Raw genomic sequence first — 21,040 nt, 5'->3', positions numbered from 1 at the left:
TGTTGCTGTGATCCCATGCCTCTCAGTGGGGTGCCTCCATTCATGAGTTATACGCTGTGATCAGCTTGTATCTCATGTTGCTGCTGGAAGCCAACAGCAGTACAGTAAGTGTCAAAAATTGTTACTGTGTATACAATTACTGTGACAGCCAGTCATAGTGATTATATAGATAAAATGGAGCCTAGATACTAGCAGACCCCAAGGCATGTGGGTATCAGGCTCAGTGGCCAATCACTGTCCAGTGATAAATTAAAAAAAAAGTAATGTGATCACTGTGACAGACAGTGATCACATGTAAAAAATGACAAGTCATTGTTTCTTAACAATGGCTTATCATGGCCCCTCCCCTTCTGCCCCAGTGAACATGTACAGTGATAAAAGTGTAAAAAAAAAATTTTTTTTATTTCATAATATTTTATTGAGGTTTTTTTTTTGTAAGTTACAACATATAGTACATGTTCTTTCATAATGATAACAGATATACAGATTATCGTCATGCCCACAATAATAAAGTACATAAAGATATAGATATTTGACATGAAGCAATACATTATCTGACTAAGTACCAGGTCTACAAATGTCTTCTTAGTTGTATATATGTGATGCATACACCATGCTATATTTGAATGGAAAAGAGTAGTCACAGACATTGGATGTAATGGCTTGAGAACATTAACCTACACATAAGGTACACAGAGTAAAACCAGATCACTAAACTTTAACAACATATGTGTCAACAATAAGATTGTGTAAAAGAACAAAAGAGAATGATACCTCATTTTTAATATTATATATTCCTTCCAAACTGAGTGGCCTCCTGAAAATATAGAGAACTTAAAGGAGGAAATCTATTAACTGATATGGTCACTCTTGGACCTTAGCACGAAATATCTTATATGGAATATAAAATAGTAATAGCTAAAGAATAACTAGCCACTGAAACTTAATACTGAAAAATTTGGAGATCTAGTAAATTGACATTTATATTTTTGAATTAGATCTAAGATATATAGTAAAGAATTTGAAGTGTAGTTATTTCCTTTCGTTTTGCAAGGGATCGCTTATGGACCCAAATAAGCTGTAATTACACTTAGGTGCCTATCTATCAAGCTCTGGATAGAGCTTGAGGCCCTGTGTTTCTAAAGACCGCTGCACCCCCCTGCTGACGGCCGATTGTCCGCGAGTCTGCAGGGGGCTGCGTTGCACCAGCAGCTCTTGTGAGCTGCTGGTGCAATGCTGAATATGGAGAGCGTATTGCTGTCCGCATTCAGCGAGGTCTGTCGGACCTGATCCGCACTGTCGGATCAGGTCCGACAGACCTTTGATAAATAGAGGCCTTAGAGGAAGTTTAATGATAAAAATGTGAGATAGGGGTATGAGAATACTATATGCAGTGTCCAGTCGCCCAGTAGGTATGGATAAGTAATATTATATACAGTAATATGCATATATAATGAATAAACTAGAGATTTGGGGGACTGGACTTATGGTTTCAAGCAAAGGAATCTGTCAGTGCTATGTGGAAGTAGTGACAAAGTAGACTATGAGGGTTATACAATTCAATTAAAGATGTCAGTAACCGGGCATAGGCACCTTGAAAAGGTCTCTCCTATACTACTAAAAAAGATCTCAATTAGGGCACACTCAAAAGTGTGACTATAAAAGGAGAGTAAGAAGCTGTGAGTTACTATTAAAAGGGTACAGTATAGAAAATGGGGAAACTCTACTTTTTAACATCTGTAAAGTATTTTCTAACTATACAAGACCTGATGTTTATCAGAAACAGTTATTCAGTCCATTACTTTGTGGAAAAACAGTCCATAGCAAACTTTTGCAAAACTTTAATTATGAATATGCACCAATCCCTTCTATAATAGAATAACATTAAAAATAATAATTGAGACGCAATACGGTACCAATGTCAACGGATGTTTGCTACAAACTTAATTAGCGAAAAATGTGCTTGAGATTACAATGATACAGAAAAGCATAAAGCCCCCAGATTAAGGCTCAGGATATATAAACTATGGTGCAGTTGTAGTAACGTAATGTCCCCCGCTAGAAAACACTTGACCAAGTCGGGGTAACGTGGTGAAAAGATACATTTATTCATCCAATTCCAGACTTGAGCCAATAATGCAGTCCATGGCAAATGAAAGATACGTTGTGAGCAGTGGGATTAATCCTACAGTCCGGAAAGCAGAGTCTGCGTTTCATGAGGAGCCCGAACTTAATCCCCAGTATTCTCTGCTGCTGTGATGTCGAGGCATTCTTATACTTAGAGAAGACACTCAGAGTCTCCGACACTCAATCGCAGAAGTCGGCCGCACCTTCCTGCCGTGGTGTCAAAGACAAGCTGGTTATCCCCTCTGCTGTAGCTGGGTGTCTAAATATAAGGACTGCCATGCGTAGGATATGTACTGGCATGGTAGATTGGGACTCCCCATATCTCCATTGAGAGTGTGTAGATCGTACTTGTTCCAGTGTAGCTTCAACTAGCAGTGATGGGCTTGCTGGGGGAATGGGTATAGTACCTTCTGTTTTCGAAATGAGATGTATGGGTTCTCCTGATTTCTCTAATTTGATTGCAGGTGACTGTGGCATAAAAGAATGATGAGCAGTGATGGCAGTGACGCTAGGCCCATGATTGACAGGACTTGTGGTATCCGTTGCCATACTGCTCTCCTTCACTAAATCAATAAGATCATAGAATTGGTTATCCATCTGGTGTTCAAATCGTGCCATCAAGACACTCAGAGCCTGATTATCCTCCTCCATTGTATATTCATAGTTATTTAAACTTGCATAACCCAGCAAACTGGGGGGGGGGGGGGCTAGGGTTGATGGAATAGCTAACCATCCAGTCTAGGGTTCCCGTAGATTTGATCAGCCCAATAACAGGATTGTTTGAAGTAGAAGCACTTCGTAATGCACTGTCATTGTGTTCTGGTCTAATATTTGTAGAATTGACTCAGATAATCGGCGGATAATCCAAAGGGAATAGGAGCCTCTATATTTATAGCCTACCATGGCCGCCGCCCGGACACACCCCGTAAAATTTATTTTAATAAAGTGTTTTTATATATTTGTTTAAATAAATTGTATTCTTATAAAGTGTTTCTTTGGTGTTTTTTTACCCCTGCATTTTATTTTCTACCCTTAGCAATAAAGGGTTAAACATAATGTGTCTCTTGATAAATTCCCTGGGGTTATAAATTTTACAAATATGTACTTTTGTGTAGCAGTTTTGAATTGGGTGACCACTATTTAGCTTACAGTCCAAATTGCAAATTTAAGTGTTAAACTAATAATTGCATCTGTGTAGTATTTGGTCTAAATTTGCTATAAATTAATTAAGAAACCTAGACATATGGGGTATTCCTAAAATCAGGACAACATGATGGGGCTGAATTATCAAGGGCCGAACTGCCCCTGATGCCCCTGTTTCCGCGCAAGCCTTCAGGCTCGCCGGAAACAGCAGTTAAGAAGATGCGGTCTTAAGACCGCTGCTCTTTAACTGCTCCTCCTGCTCTGTGGCCTGCGGACAGCAATCCGCCCGATCCTTTCCGATCAGGCTGATTGACACCCCCTGCTAGCGTATGCTGTCGGCATTCATTAATGTTTGTCGGACATAATTTTCTTTAGCTGCACTAGTTGTATAGAAATGGTTATAAAGAAAACTGCAAAAAAAATCTTTTTAAATTTTCTTTTCTCTCCATTTTTCAGTATTAAATTCATATATATTGTTAATTTATATTAGACATGTGCAACGCTAAAAATTTCGTTTTGTTTAGTTTTCATTAGTTAAATAAATAATTTTGTTTTGGAAAACTAGTTTAGTTAATTTAAAAAAAAAAATAGTTACAGCAAATTAGTTATGTTAAGTTAAATAGTTTTTTTCATATCCGTTCGTTTTTTCGGATCCATTCTTTATTCATATGCATTATTCTATTCTAAAGTTTAGAATAGATTAATGCATATAAATAAAGAATGGATCCGAAAAAACGAAAGGATCTGAATAAAAAACTAAATAAACCTATTAACCCCTAAACCGCCATTCCCAAACATCACCAACACTAACTAAACCTATTAACCCCTAAACCGCAGTTCCCCAAAATCGCTGACACTAACTAAACCTATTAACCCCTAAACTGCAGTTCCCTGACATCGCCGACATTAACTAAACTTATAAACCCCTAAACTGTCGTTCCCAAACATCGCCAACACTAACTAAACCTATTAACCCCTAATCTGCAGTTTCCCGACATCGCCAACACTAATTGAAACACTAAATAGACCTATTAACCCCTAAACCCCGTTTTTTTTAGATTAGGCATTTTTTATTTTTAATGGGCCAAAAAAGAGCTGAATGTCCTTTTAAGGGCAATACCCATACAAATGCACTTTTCGGGGCAATGTGTAGATTAGGTTTATTTTTATTTTGTGGGTTTGGGGTGTGGGAGTTTGTAATGTTAGGGAGTGTTTGTTTTTATTTTTTTGCAAAAGAGCTGTTAACTTTAGGGCAATGCCCTACAAAAGGACCTGTTAAGGGCCCTTAGTAGTTTATTATAGATTATGTTTTTTTATTTTGGGGTATTTTTTTTTATTTTTTTTTTAAATGGGGATTAGAATAGGAATCATTTTTATTTTTCTGGATAATTTTTGGCTAGATTACGAGTTTTGCATTATGAGTAAAAAAGCAGCGTTAAGGCTCATAACTCTGCTTTTTCATTACCGCTGCTATTACGAGTCTTGTAGGTACTGCTGTCCCACACACTTTTTTGGCTGTACAGCAAATAAACTTACGCAATTTGCGTAAAGTCATTTTTCAATGGGACTTCCATAGCGCCGGTATTACAAGCTTTTTTTTGGAGGCCAAAAAGTGAGCGGTCCAGCCTATCCCGCAAGATTCGTAACGCATTCTAAAGTCAGTAGTTATTTGTTTTACACTACAAAGCTGTAGCATAAAACTCATAACTAAAGTGTTAAAAAGTACACTGACACCCATAAACTACCTATTAACCCCGAAACCAAGGCCCTCCCGCATCGCAAACACTAAAATAAAATTATTAACCCCTAATCTGCCACTCCGGACATCGCCACCACTAGAATAAACATATTAACCCCTAAACCGCTGCACTCCCGCCTCACAAACACTAGTTAAATATTATGAACCCTTAATCTGCCGCCCCTAACATCGCTGCAACCTACATTATAGTTATTAACCCTAATCTGCCTCCCCCAACGTCGCCGCCACTATACTAAATTTATTAACCCCTAAACCTAAGTCTAACCCTAACATCCCCTAACTTCAATAAAATTTAAATAAATCTAAATAAAAATTACTATCATTACCTAAATAATTCCTATTTAAAACTAAATACTTACCTATAAAATAAACCCTAAGATAGCTACAATATAACTAATAGTTACATTGTAGATAGCTTAGGGTTTATTTTTATTTCACAGGCAAGTTTGTATTTATTTTAACTAGCTAGAATAGTTATTAAATAGTTATTAACTATTTACTAGCTACCTAGCTAAAATAAATACAAATTTACATGTAAAATAAAACCTAACCTGAGTTACACTAAAACCTAACCTTACACTACAATTAAATAAATTACCTAAATTAAATACAATTACCTAAATTACAAAAAACAAACAAACACTAAATTACACAAAATAAAAAAAGACATTATCAGATATTTAAACTAATTACACCAAATCTAATAGCCCTATCAAAATAAAAAAAAGCCCCCCAAAATAAAAAAACCCTAGCCTAAACTAAACTACCAATAGCCCTTAAAAGGGCCTTTTGCGGGGCATTACCCCAAAGAAATCAGCTCTTTTACATGTAAAAAAAATACAAACACCCCCCAACAGTAAAACCCACCACCCACACAACCAAACCCCCAAATAAAAACCTAACTAAAAAACCTAAACTCCCCATTGCCCTGAAAAGGGCATTTGGATGGGCATTTAGCTCTATTGCTGCCCAAACCCTAACCTAAAAATAAAACCCACCCAATAAACCTTTAAAAAAACCTAACACTAACCCCCGAAGATCCACTTGCAGTTTTGAAGAGCCGACATCTATCCTTAACGAAGCCGGGAGAAGTCCTCAACGAAGCGACAAGAAGTCCTCAACGAAGCCGGGAGAAGTCTTCATCCAAGCCGGCAGAAGTGGTGGTCCAGACGGGCAGAAGTCTTCATCTAGATGGTATCTTTTATCTTCATCCATCCGGCGAGGAACGGGTCCATCTTCAAGACATCCGGCGCGGAGCATCCTCTTCTTCCGACGTCTAACGAAGAATGAAGGTTCCTTTAAAGGACGTCATCCAAGATGGCATCCCTTAAATTCCGATTGGCTGATAGAATTCTATCAGCCAATCGGAATTAAAGGTGAAAAATTCCTATTGGCTGATGCAATGATTGGAACAGCCAATAGAATGCGAGCTCAATCCTATTGGCTGATTTGGAAGGGCAATGCCCATCCAAATGCCCTTTTCAGGGCAATGGGGAGCTTAGGTTCTTTTAGTTAGGATTTTATTTGGGGGGTTGGTTGTGTGGGTGGTGGGTTTTACTGTTGGGGGGTTGTTTGTATTTTTTTTTACAGGTAAAAGAGCTGATTTCTTTGGGGCAATGCCCCACAAAAGGCCCTTTTAAGGGCTATTGGTAGTTTAGTTTAGGCTTGGGTTTTCTTTTATTTGGGGGGGCTTTTTTATATTTTGATAGGGCTATTAGATTAGGTGTAATTAGTTTAAATATCTGATAATTTGTTTTTTATTTTGTGTAATTTAGTGTTTGTTTGTTTTGTAATTTAGGTAATTGTATTTAATTTATGTAATTTATTTAATTGTTGTGTAATGTTAGGTGTTAGTGTAACTCAGGTTAGGTTTTATTTTACAGGTAAATTTGTATTTATTTTAGCTAGGTAGCTAGTAAATAGTTAATAACCATTTAATAACTATTCTACCTAGTTAAAATAAATACAAACTTGCCTGTAAAATAAAAATAAACCCTAAGATAGCTACAATGTAACTATTAGTTATATTGTAGCTAGCTTAGGGTTTATTTTATAGGTAAGTATTTAGTTTTAAATGAGAATTATTTAGGTAATGATAGCAATTTTTATTTACATTTATTTGAATTATATTTAAGTTAGGGGGAGTTAGGGTTAGACTTAGGTTTAGGGGTTAATAAATTTAGTATAGTGGCGGCGACGTTGGGGTGGCAGATTAGGGGTTAATAAATGTAGGTAGGTGGCGTCGATGTTAGGGGTGGCAGATTAAGGGTTAATAATATTTAACTAGTGTTTGCGAGGCGGGAGTGCGGTGGTTTAGGGGTTAATATGTTTATTATAGTGGCAGCGACGTTGGGGGCGGCAGATTAGGGGTTAATAAGTGTAAGATTAGGGGGGTTTAGACTCGGGGTTCATGTTAGGGTGTTAGGTGTAAACATAAATTTAGTTTCCCCATAGGAATCAATGGGGCTACGTTACGGAGCTTTACGCTACTTTATTGCAGGTGTTAGTTTTTTTTTCCAGCCATCTCTCCCCATTGATGTCTATGTGGAAATCGTGCACGAGCACGTACAACCAGCTCACCGCTGACTTAATTGTAGCATCCAGGGAGCGCTCAGACTTTCACTGTGTGTGGCCGTTTACTGTGTTGCGTGCTTTACGTAGGCGGCACACCCCCTCTTTGACGTCACGATGACGTGCCTCGAAGTAAACAGCTGTGCCGGTGTAAAGCGATCCACCACCGCTTTGAAAATAATAGAAAAGCAACGTCCCAAGCACCCGGCAGCTGTATTTAGGCAAACGTAGAAAAAAGACAAGACTCAGGCTTACTTGTTTGTGCTCGTATATTTCATTCAAGAGTATGGCAAAAATACAGGTAACAGACTGGCAACAGCTTGTAGGTCAAACGCATTTCATATGGATAATATTAACTTCATCAGTGACCATACCTGATTTTTGACTTAATCAGCCAAAAGGATTGAGCTTGCATTCTATTGGCTGATTGGAACAGCCAATAGAATGCGAGCGCAATCCTATTGGCTGATTGGATCAGCCAATAGGATTGAAGCTCAATCCCATTGGCTGATTGCATCAGCCAATAGGAATTTTTCACCTTTAATTCTGATTGGCTGATAGAATTCTATCAGCCAATCGGAATTCAAGGGATGCCATCTTGGATGACGTAATTTAAAGGAACCTTCATTCTTCATTAGACGTCGGAAGAAGAGGATTGCTCCACGCCGGATGTCTTGAAGATCGACCCGCTCCTCGCCGGATGGATGAAGATAGAAGATGCCGTCTGGATGAAGACTTCTGCCCGTCTGGAGGACCACTTCTGCCAGCTTGGATGAAAACTTCTCCCGGCTTTGTTGAGGACTTCTTGCCGCTTCGTTGAGGACTTTTGCCGGCTTCGTTGAGGATGGATGTTGGCTCTTCAAAACTGTAAGTGGATCTTCGGGGGTTAGTGTTAGGTTTTTTTAAGGGTTTATTGGGTATGTTTTATTTTTAGATTAGGTTTTGGGCAGCAATAGAGCTAACTGCCCTTTTAAGGGCAATGCCCATCCAAATGCCCTTTTCAGGGCAATGGGGAGCTTAGGTTTTTTTAGTTAGGATTTTATTTGAGGGCTTGGTTGTGTGGGTGGTGGGTTTTACTGTTGGGGGGTTGTTTGTATTTTTTTTACAGGTAAAAGAGCTGATTTCTTTGGGGCAATGCCCCGCAAAAAGCCCTTTTAAGGGCTATTGGTAGTTTAGTTTAGTCTAGGGCTTTTTTGTTATTTTGGGGGGGGCTTTTTAGACTTAGGTTTAGGGGTTAATAAATTTAGTATAGTGGCGGCGACGTTTGGGGGCGGCAGATTAGGGGTTAATAAATGTAGGTAGGTGGAGGCGACGTTGGGGGCGGCAGATTAGGGGTTAATAAATGTAGGTAGGTGGAGGCGATGTTGGGGGCGGCAGATTATGGGTTAATAAGTGTAAGATTAGGGGTGTTTAGACTCGGGTTCATGTTAGGGTGTTAGGTATAAACATAAATTTAGTTTCCCCATAGGAATCAAAGGGACTGCGTTACGGAGCTTTACGCTGCTTTGTTGCAGGTGTTAGACATTTTTTCAGCCGGCTCTCCCCATTGATGTCTACGGGGAAATCGTGCACGAGCACGTACAACCAGCTCACCGCTGACTTAAGCAGCGCTGGTATTGGAGTGTGGTATAGAGCTCAATTTTGCTCTACGCTCACTTCTTGCCTAATAACGCCGGGTTTAGGAAAACCTGTAATACCAGCGCTGTAGGTAACTGAGCTGTGACAATAATGTGCAAGTTAGCACCGCACCCTTCTTACCGCAGAACTCGTAATCTAGCCGTTTGTTGTTATTTTTTGTAATGGTAGTTTTTTTATTTTTTGTAGTGTTTATTATTTTTTCTAATTGTAGTTTTACCTTTTTAGTAATCTTGGGTTTTTTATTTTTAGTAATGTTAGGTTTTATTAGTGTAAGCTTAGGTTTTATTTTTATTTTACAGGTATGTCTGAATTTATTTGAACTAGGTAGTTAGTAAATAGTTATTGTAGCTAGCTTAGGTTTTATTTTTATTTCACAGGTAAGTTTGTATTTATTTTTAAATAGGTAAGTAGTTAATAATTCTAACTTTAATTTAGGTCTATTTTAATTATGTTAAAGTTAGGGGGTGTAAAGTTTAGGGGATAATAGTTTAATTTAAGTTGTTGCGATGTGGGGGCCGGCAGTTTAGGGGTTAATAGGTTTAATTAGTGTTGGCAATGTCGGGGAACTGCGGTTTAGGGGTTAATAGGTTTAGTTTGTGTCGGCGATGTCGGGGAATGGCGGTTTAGGGGGTAATAGTTTTAGTTAGTGTCCGTGATGTCGGGGAACTGCAGTTTAGGGGTTAATAGCTTTATTTAGTGATTTAGTTGGTGTCGGCGATGTCGGGGAATGGCGGTTTAGGGGTTAAAGGGACCCTAAACACCTTCTGTTGCTATGTTTTTATGATTTATTTTTACAAACTGTTTATAGATTTGAATGTTATTTGTTTTTTTATATCCAAAGGATTAGAGAGAAATGACAGTGTTGTCCACTTATCACAAAAAAAGATAGGGAATCAAGCACTCTTTTTAGCTTTTTTTATATACCATTTTTTTTATTACCATAAATATAACAAAATAAGTGTTGATATAGACAAAAACTAAAAATACAGTGAAAAACTGACATGTACAAAAATAATAAAATAAAAGCAAAATAGGAAAGATATATGTGACATCACAGGGAGATCGTAATTAAAGGGGATATCAGGGGCCTGCAACACCTTACCAGAGGGCATCCCCAACTCAATGGAAGGGAAGAGCTGTCATGGAATAAAATAGGATCTATGCAGTCCCTTATTCACCCTGAAATTATAAATGAACGCACTTGAAACACAGATATACCAAGAAAAGCATACAGGGTTAATACAGCGCTGAACATTAATATTTACACAATTGACTGCAAACAAAATAATCCTATGCCATAATATAAAAACTTGGAATGTTGTATTTATAGTATCAAATGTATTTATTTATACACGATTTGGTGATAACCTTAAGGATGGTTCCATTTGTATGAACCCGTCTTCGGACTGTTATCCGACGGACTCTTCTCCAACGGACATTTGTCCAGATAATATTCCGAAAGACATTTATCCGGCTGCTGGGTGGGAATGAGGCTTAAAAATCACGGTTTTAGCTAAAACATTTTTAATAGTGGACTGAAAAAAGACAATTAATTTAACTTATATATATATATATATAAAACATAAATATATATAATCTTCTTTGCTATGTATACAAATATATATATATATATTATATATTAACTTACATATGCATATTATAATATATTAACATATAATTATATTATGGCCTCTATTTATCAAAGTCTGGCGGGCCTGATCCGACAGTGCGGATCAGGTCCGCCAGACCTCGCTGAATACGGAGAGCAATACGCTCTCCATATTTAGCATTGCACCAGCAGCTCACAAGAGCTGCTGGTGCAACTCCGCCCCCTGCAGAATCGCGGCCGCCAGCAGGGGGGTGTCAATCAACCCGATCGTACTCGATCGGGTTGAATTGCGGCGATGTCTGTCCGCCTGCTCAGAGCAGGCGGACAGGTTATGGAGCTACGGTCTTTAGACCGCTGCTTCATAACTGGTGTTTCTAGCGAGCCTGTAGGCTCGCCAGAAACACGAGGCCTCAAGCTCTATCCGGAGCTTGATAGATATGCCCCTATGTGTTAAAAGTAGATTGTGAGGGTAGGGACCCATGGATAGGTTCCCAGATGCAGTTGCGGGCCCGAGTCACTGATTGTAACAGAAAATTTTGGATCGCATGTGCCCTCAGCAGAATGACTCTTGATTTATTTAAGTAAATCTTATATATTATGTGCTATTGACTTTAAAAAGTCTAATCTTGAGTATTCACTGTATTTATCTAAAATTGTCTTTATCCTGTTGTTTATGATTTAATTTTTTTTTTCTTTCTCAGTTCAACTCCAGAATCAGTTTTTTTAATTGTTAACTCCCATTCCACTTGTTCCTTTCTTATTTTTGAAACTAGTCTGTAAATGCTTGGGTGGGTTACAGACATTCGTTGGTCAAATGCTCTGTGCCATTCTTCTAGAGAGTTGTTTGTTCTAGGTAACCCTAGTTTTGTTCTTTCAAAAGTGTTCCACATCGTAATATCGAAAGTAGGTTTTCTTCTTGTACCTTGTTGTAGTTCGCCAATCCAGGTTTTTTTTCAAAATAATTTAAAAATTCAGATAAAATGTTACTGTTTGGTCTATCTATTGATTTTACAACGTCATTAAATGTTTCAACTACCTATTCCACTGGCACAAATGCTAATGCTTCTAAGCATTTTATGATCAGAGCATTTTTTTCATTATTATACCATATTTTTAAGCCCAAAGATTGTATTTTTCTCCACAGGCATTGGGAAAAATGGAAAAAGCATACATAAATTATTGTATTTTGTGAAAAATTTGTCAAGCAATGTATTGCTGCTCTTTCAAAATCTACAGTAATTGATATAGGATTAATATCTGGATTTTTTTTCTTTTATAATGCTAAAAATTAAATTATTAGTTTCCTGATTTTTATTTTTTGATATGCGGTATACTAATGGTATGGTATGGTTATCTTCTATTAAAACATGTATTGTATACAACTGAAAATCTAAAGGAGCTGAGTCAAATGTTCCGTCACAGAGCCAGTGTTGTTTTTTTTGAAAGAAGATCTACATTTTTTTTAGTAGACGGAATGATTACATTTTCACTTTTGTGCATGATGAAATCTTCTCCTCTGGTTGTTTTTCTTAATTCATCATTTAAAATGTTTCCATTTGGTGTTGTTCGCTGTCGACATACCATTCTTGCAAGAGTTTCTTTTTTTAGGTAGTGCTCCTGCTGCTTCAAGGGGGGAATTAGATGTGCAATTTTGTATTATGCTTGATGTTACTTCCTCTGAATTTTTAGCAACTTCTTAATAAAATTCTTGCTGCATCAGGTGGATGTGAATGATTTGATGCGTCTTTTTCAATTATATCATTAATGGTTTTTAGCTTTCCTCCACAAAAATATTACATTTTCTTTTTTTTTGTCTACAATGTATGCATAACCTTCATGTAACATTTTTCTTCCTCCTTTACACATCTTTATGAACTCCATTTCTTTTTTGGTATGGTATTTTAAATTTATTTTGTGTTGTCTTTTTTACCTCAGTAGTGCACAATATATATTTAAATTCTCCGCTATTTTAGTGATGACAATTATGCAATTACGTGATTGCGTGATTGTGCTGTTCGGCGTGCAGTCAGAAGCAGTGTATCTCTGACATATGTCTGACGGACGAATGTGCTTTGGCATTCTGTCAGTCGGCATTTTGTCCAAGCACCGTATGAACCAATTACTATGGCACTTGTTCCCATATGTAGCTCAAAGCATCTAAAAAGCCCAATGTAACGTTCTTATATATCCAGCAATGTTTTCCTTTTATGTCAATTGGCCAAGTCGGGTAAAGTGCCAATGTTCATGACTTTTAGTAATGCAAAGCTTCCAATATTAGTATAGCACAAGCTATAGGCAAAACAAGCAAGCAGTCCAGAACACCAGTATGCGTTTGTAAGCGCTAATTCAAAGTAAAGCTGTGGATGTGCGGTAAGTAGCAATGTGTGCTATTAATAATGATGTAGAAGATAAGTTGCAGTTACAGCGGAAACAGCTGGTGACTGATAACATTGGCAGTCTTTCCCCATAATACATGCACTCAACAGTAAGGAATAACTCCGCTCACATACCTAGGTCATGGGGTTTTATCCAAAAGATTTGTGTCATCCGGGATCCTCTGAGAGTAATGGGAATCATGTGTGGGTCAAGCAAACAGTTGCAATCTCTCCAACAAGCAGTGTCCAGCGTGCGTGACATCACGTGATTAAGCCTACATGTGTTTCATCTCCAATGTCTTTTGGGACTTCCTCAGGGCTAATTAGCAAGTGAACGAACAGCTCTATTTATGAGAACTGATTGTAACGCCCCTTAGAATGATGAGTATACACAAAACTAACTGATACAAAAATACATGATTAATATACAAAATTTACAATATTTACTTAACGCTAATGGTGCATAGAAAAACTTAGATGGCGCTCACAGATAGTAAGATATTACAATATATGATAGAGTTATACCTGACAATATTACTAGGGCTATTATGGTGTAAAATTTATAAACATTCCTCTAAAGTAACGTTATACAAACGGATCATTTTATAAATAAATAATTCCTAATTGTTTACATTTAGGGCAGAGAAAAAAAAGTGATTTTCATAAGTAAAGAAAATGTAATCTTTTTTTCAAAGCTATACTGTTGAGAATATTGCAATGAACAATTTATATGCATTCCTCTAAACAGATGAAGCATAAACTATCCATAAAAGTCAAATGCAGATCCTAAACTTAATTTATATTATTATTATTATTATTATTCTTTATTTATAAAGCGCCAACAGATTCCGCAGGAAAAACATGAAAATGAGGAATATTATAAGAATGAAGCAAATTCAATCTTTTTGTTTAATCCCTTTAGAGATAAAGTGTTAAGTCTATACATCCAGGCAGCTTCTTTTTGAAGCAGTACTTTATCTAAATTACCTCCACGATTATGTATAATGCCTCTATCAATGCCAACGCATCTTAGACTATCTGATTCTTGTTTGTGACACTTTTTGAAATTGCAAGCTACACTTGTATCTCTACCATGCTTTATGTCATCCCGGTGTTTTTGTATTCTGTCTTTAAAAAACCTTTTGGTTTTTCCTACATAGAACACCGGGCATGAACAATAAAGCAGGTAGACCACTCCAATAGATTTACAATTTATGAAGTAGTTAATTAAGTATTTTTTATCACCTGTCGAGAAATTGTCAGTCTTAACCACATGTTTGCAGTAAACGCAATTCCCACAGGGAAAACATCCCTTTGGAAGGGCCTTTTATCAAAAAAGCCAGTCCAGTGAGGCACTCTTTACAAAGACACTATGGACCTATTTGTCCTTTAAATTTGGAGCACGTCGGGCAGTGAGCAATGGGTAATCTCCCATGACCTCAGCAATTTTGTTTATCAGCGAGGTGGTAGTGCCAGTTATCACAAAGGATATCACGAGTATGTGTCCAATGGCTGTTGTATTGGGTTATAATTCTTACTTTATTGTCAGGTACTTTTTTCTTTTCGTTGTAGAACAAATTTTCACGTATCAATTCTCTAGTTCTTGCTAGGGACCCTTTGAGATTTCTTTTAGAGTAACCCCGTCTAAGACACCTATCGGACATTTCTGCAGATTGTTTCTCAAAGCACTTTCTAGTTGAACAATTCCTTTTCAATCCTAAAAGTTGGGCGTGGGGGATACTTCTCTTTACAGGGACAAGATGATTACTTGTTGCCTCCAATAAACTGTTAGTGGCAGTGGGTTTTCTATAATTTTCAGTAGTTAGAATGTTGCCCACTTTTTTATTTTAACATCAAGAAATTCTAGTTCTTTTGGATCCATATTGTAGGTTAAAACAATATTGTAATCATTATTGTTCAATATATCCACAAATTGTTTTAGGGCTTCAACAGTGTCATTGCATAAAATAAAGATATCATCCATATATTTTAGCCAAACCCCTATGGATGTTTGAACAATATGGTTCAAGTTGTGAAAAACCTCCAAGAGATCCCACCTTCTCAGATGGAGACATGCATGCGCAAACCGCCCCCATCGCTGTACCCCTGGTCTGTCTATAAATTTTGGAATCAAATTGAAACACATTATTTTCCAAAAGAAATTTAAGTAATTTTATGACAAACTGGGTATGTTTTTTTAAATTATTACCACAGCCATTAAGGAATTGTTTTGAGGCCTCTGTACCCACATTATGGGGAATAGATTAATATAACCCCTCAACGTCAAGGGAGACCAAAAGTGTGTTTTCTTCAACAGTAAGTTGATCCAATTTCCTTAAAAGGTCAGATGTGTTATATAGATATGTTTAGAGCACTAGTTGAGAAAGCTAAATTGGCTTATAGCCATATGTTAATAGCGCTGTTTTTCTGTTCATATGAGCTAGCATTAGGGTAGTTCATAAGTATCACCTAGGATAAGTTTACACTTCCTGTGCCACTAGATTATGTATAGTCCCAATGCTAGAGTATTGCAATTGCTGTACAATTACTTCATAGCTGTAAGCAGAAGCATATTTACATATCAATCTAGGGATAGCTTCATACTATCATAGTGTTAACTTCCTATATTTCTCTTTTACCCTAAACCAGGTCATTAGAATAATTTGTTTTCTTCAAATATGTTAGCTAATATTTTGTACCATTATACTGGGGTGTTATAGGCAGTGATTCTCGTATGTCCTAGGGTATTATAGAGCCCTATTCACTTGTAGTTAGCCTACAGTACCGACCCAGCCGGGGGAAGCCTTAATCTAGGCACACAGTAGCGCTGATGTTTGCTATGTTCAGATGAATATGAATAATGTCACTCTTCTGCATTCATATTAAGTATTATATCTTCTATACTATGCTACTATGTTATACTCCTATTAGAATGTATACATCAAAGGATATACTATGTTTATCAGTTTCTCTTCTTCTACATATAGGTATCTCGGGAACCACACCTTCTTGCTCTATTCCCAACACACCTAACAAGCTAAAAGCCATTTCCTGTATTCACCTAAAGTATTGCACAATCATATAAAGCTTAACATCTTTAGGTTAGAGGTGTAAACTTTGATATTCCATGTTTACAAGAGGGAGTGGAAGTAAGGGGACTGAAATATGTTTTATTGGTCTCTATGCCTGAGCTCAAAGGGTTAGTTAAATATGTTTACATTCATCACAGCATATAGCTATCTTATACTAACTATGATAACCCCAGTGACATGCTGCTAACTAATTATCATATACTAATATTCGATATTCACTTTATGTTTGTATGATGTTCATTTACTCATTTTTTCTAACGCTGGGCAGAGCAGCTTCTGATACATTTATGTTGTTTCTCACAGTACGCTATGTGCTTACTGTTTGTAATTAACAATGCTACCAGTAGGGAATATTTTACCAGCCTTATTTTATCTATATCTCCAGTCATTTGTACTCCTTTTATGTAGGCTACTTTGACGATTATTTCTACTAGGCCCCTCTCCTCCCTTTCCCGCTGGTACTTATTGCCTGCGGGTCATACCCCTACTCATTTTACCTACTTCGCCTATAGTTGGCATTTCCCCAGGAGAGGGGCGCTTGCTGAAGATACCTACATTCCATATACGTATTTCTATTCCCCCTTTTATATAACTTTCACCGGAGTTACCCCCACTTATAAGGAACCCAAGATTCTACCGGACAGACGCCCTAGTTGGCTCCGCCCTCCCCCCTCCCCCTCTCTCACTTAAAGCGGCTCTCGCCCGCTGAACTCCCCTCCCCTTCCCCTAAAACAAAAACCCATGTTGCTAATCCCCCATTTTGTGTCAATTAGCCTAAAACATATTACCTACCGTTGGATTACCTCCGCAATAGGGGGGACTATTCCTATCCTTACCAAGTGACAGGTTAAAAAACCTGAGGTCTCATTATAATATGTCCTTGACACTAATTCTTACATATACTATTATACCATTTGGTTAAACCTAAATATCATACATTTTAGGATTACAGTTTCAGATTTAATATTTTAGCCTATCTCAGTAACTATTTGTATAATAAAAGTCTTCGTCTGTTAGCTCATAGCACTGTTGCAGATTAAGGGCTCCATGTACTAAGCAGTCAGCGAGCTACCCGCAACAAATCTCGCGTCAAAATTCGCAAACTGATATGTACAAAGCCGTCAATTATGTTAAAACTCGCATCTTTAAAATTGCGAGCGTACTTATCCGCCAAACCTCGCTACCGCTCGATTTTTCACTGTAATTAGACACATTTGACCACCAACTCGCCAAAAACGAATGTACTAAAAAATCTATTTGTCCGCTCGCTACAATTTCCGCTCCCACCTCGTTATTTTTGCCTCGCCACCTTTTAGGTGGCGGGCAAGGTACAAAACAATAGGAAAGTCAATCTAGACGCCAGTCTAGACATATATAAAAGGCAGTAATATCAGCATTGTACTTACAGCATAACTGGCGTCTAATTTGTCTCTCATTTCCATGTACATAAATTGCGCCCAATTTGTCGACTGTAATTAAAGAGTAATCTATATTTTAAATTTGTATTGTATAGTTGTCAATCTTTATAATTATTTTTATATTAATATTTATATATTATCAGATCCAGATGAAGCCATATCCAAATTGTAAATAAATATTACAAAAATAACGCTCTGTTATCACTCTTCAAAAAATTTTGAACAATAATAAAGTTGTTTAGATAAGTTGAACTTTTATAGGAGCAAAATTCTATTCCCGTGACTACTATGATGTTCGTGACACCTTGCATGTCACGTGTTAATAATTGGCCAGACAATTCAACTGAAAGTTAAGTACATCAGCTTAGTCGCGGCGAGCGAGGCGTCAAATTTATCAACAATCCGCAACTGCTCGCGGCGGGCTAGACTTGTCTATTTATTGGGGGAATATTAGTACATAGCGACAGCGGACACCATTTCGCCCGCGGCGAGTAACGGCGAGTTTATCCGCGTCTACAATGACGGATGAATTGACGGCTTAGTACATGGAGCCCTAAATGTGGAGCCTATAATGGTGATATTTGTATTTCCATATGTGGGTTTAGGTATATCTCTTGTATGAGCATTGTATTATTGCTATTACCAACTCTGCTATGTGTCTGGACATATTTTCTGTTTTGATGTTTCTTTTATATTACCTCAATAAAAAATTATTTAAAAAAAAAAAAAAAAAAAGGTCAGATGTGTCCTTTACACACGTTGGCAATGTTGGGACAAAAGGTTTTAAAAAACTGTCAACAAAATTGCCAATATTTTCAGTTAAGCTGGCAATACTTGAAATGATAGGATGGCCTGGGGGATTAGTAGGGTTTTTATGGAGCTTAGGTAGAATATAGAAGTTTGACAGGATGGGGAATTTGGGATATAAGTATTCCTTAATATACATTGATTCATTAAGCAGGACCAAATTCCCAACTTTATCCACCATTTTTATGACTAAATTTGGGGCATTTCTTAACTCATTAAGAGCTTTTCTTTGAGCTGGAAAAAAAGGTTATCATTAACAATCCCTGTAAATGGCATTCTATCTAAGTCCCTCTCAACTGCTTGAACAAAGAAAAGAACAGGTGGGGCGGAGGAGAGTGGGGGCATGTATTGTGACTTGGACCTAAAGTTTGTATGTACCTTGATCTCAGAGTCAAAGTTACATTCATTATCTCCACCATCAGATACTACTTCTGTGAGAAAATGTCTCTATTATGATTTTTTTGTAATTAATATTTGGCATTGCAAAAATTCTTACAGCTATATAAAAAAAGCTAAAAAGAGTGCTTGATTCCCTGTCTTTTTTGTGAGACAACACTGTCATTTCTCTCTAATCCTTTGGATATACATTAGTTTATGGGTCTGCACCACTTCCTCTTAAAAGGACACTACTAAATATAGCTTACAACAGTGGTAATTTTTTTGACTCTCCTCTTAAGTTTGGTTATTTGTTTTTTACTTTGTTATCTAAGCTCTGTGCAAATATTATTATTTTTCAATTTTACACCTAAACCACCGCCTACTGAATGCGGTGGTAGCCGCCATGTTGTAACGTGCGTTGCATCCGATAGCCTATTCACGTGATGTGCACTCCCTTATTCACTACCGCGCATGCGCATACTAAGAGAAGTCTTTGCCGCATCTATGAAGCTCGCTCACTCTGTTGCAGAGAGCGATCTTCATATAGATTTGTATGACAGATATGTTAGTGGAGCGGATTGTCATCGCTAGTATTTTATGAAGATAGCTATCGTTTTCAGTTCTTCCGAGCCAGAGGTACATTTACGATCACTGCTGCCACTCTGGTTAGTAACAGCAAAGTGTGCCTCTGGTATTGCTGGACATTGCAACAGTTTAATGCGTGCGCGCTCACAGGCATAAGCTTAGCCACATCCTGGAATAGTCCCTAGCACATTAGCAGCATTGGGACGGATGATTAAAGGAATGAGAGAACAGGAGTGTAAAATTAATTATTAGAAGGGAGGCTTATATATGGGGGAAAAAACAATGCGGTTTGAAATAAAATATTATGGCCTACAATATAAGCATTAAAACTTTTTTGAATAAAGTTAAGTATTTAAGGTTCCTTTAATTGCTTTATTTAGTGATTTAGTTAGTGTCGGCGATGTCAGGGAACTGCGGTTTAGATTAGAACAATGCAAAATTCCAAATATGAATAAAGAATGGATCCGAAAATTCAGAAACTGATTTATTCATTTTAGTTACGGACATTCAGATGCATTTGAATCTCTGAATCGGCCAAAATTTGGGCTAAAACGAAATTCGGCCAAAATGAAACGCACGTCTAATTGATATACCCATTTATTGTATCACTAGAAAGGCCTGTTTGTCTGTTATAATATGTATGGGTGAACTTAACAAGACAGAGGACAATTAAGCTTAAATTAAAGGTGAGCAAAAATGCCAAAATTGAATGCGTCATTTAAGCACGAAAAAGTGTTGACACCTCTGATTCTTCAGTGTTGCCTGCTAGTTGTATCCTTAGTGAATACTCTGTAGCGCTCAGCCTCATGTTCTATCCACTTCCACTGTCTTCTTCAGATTTTGCACTGATGAGGCTCAGCTGTGAAATACGGGTGCAAGGAGCTCCGCCTCCATTGAAGTGGCCAGCAAATACAGAGAATCTCCAAAACTCCATGCACTCCACTAAGACCAATATTGGGCTAGATTACAAGTGGAGCGTTAATTAAACGTGCACCCGTAAATGGGCAAATTTGCCCGTTTAGGGGCGCACGTTAAATAACCAGCCATTACAAGGGGCTGGTGAATGCTACCGCTACTTCACGGTAGCAATTTGCACTCGGAAAATTAACCAGAGGTCAGACCTCTTGTTAAAGGGACACTGAACCCAATTTTTTTCTTTCGTGATTCAGATAGAGCATGCAATTTTAAGTAACTTTTAAATGTACTCCTATTATCACATTTTCTTCATTCTCTTGGTATCTTTATTTGAAAAGCAAGAATGTAAGTTTAGATGCCAGCACATTTTTGGTGAACAACCTGGGTTGTTCTTGCTGATTGGTGGATAAATTCACTCACCAATAAACAAGTGCTGTCCAGTATACTGAACCAAAAATTGGCTGGCTCCTAAACGTAGATGCCTTATTTTTCAAATAAAGATAGCAAGAGAATGAAGAAAAATTGATAATAGGAGTAAATTAGAAAGTTGCTTAAAATTGCATGCTCTATTTGAATCATGAAAGAAAAAATTGGGTTCAGTGTCCCTTTAATTAAAAGAATGT

Source organism: Bombina bombina, chromosome 6 (assembly GCF_027579735.1).
Source record: "Bombina bombina isolate aBomBom1 chromosome 6, aBomBom1.pri, whole genome shotgun sequence".
NCBI classification, from domain to species: domain Eukaryota; kingdom Metazoa; phylum Chordata; class Amphibia; order Anura; family Bombinatoridae; genus Bombina; species Bombina bombina.
Note: the sequence above shows the minus strand (reverse complement) of the source record.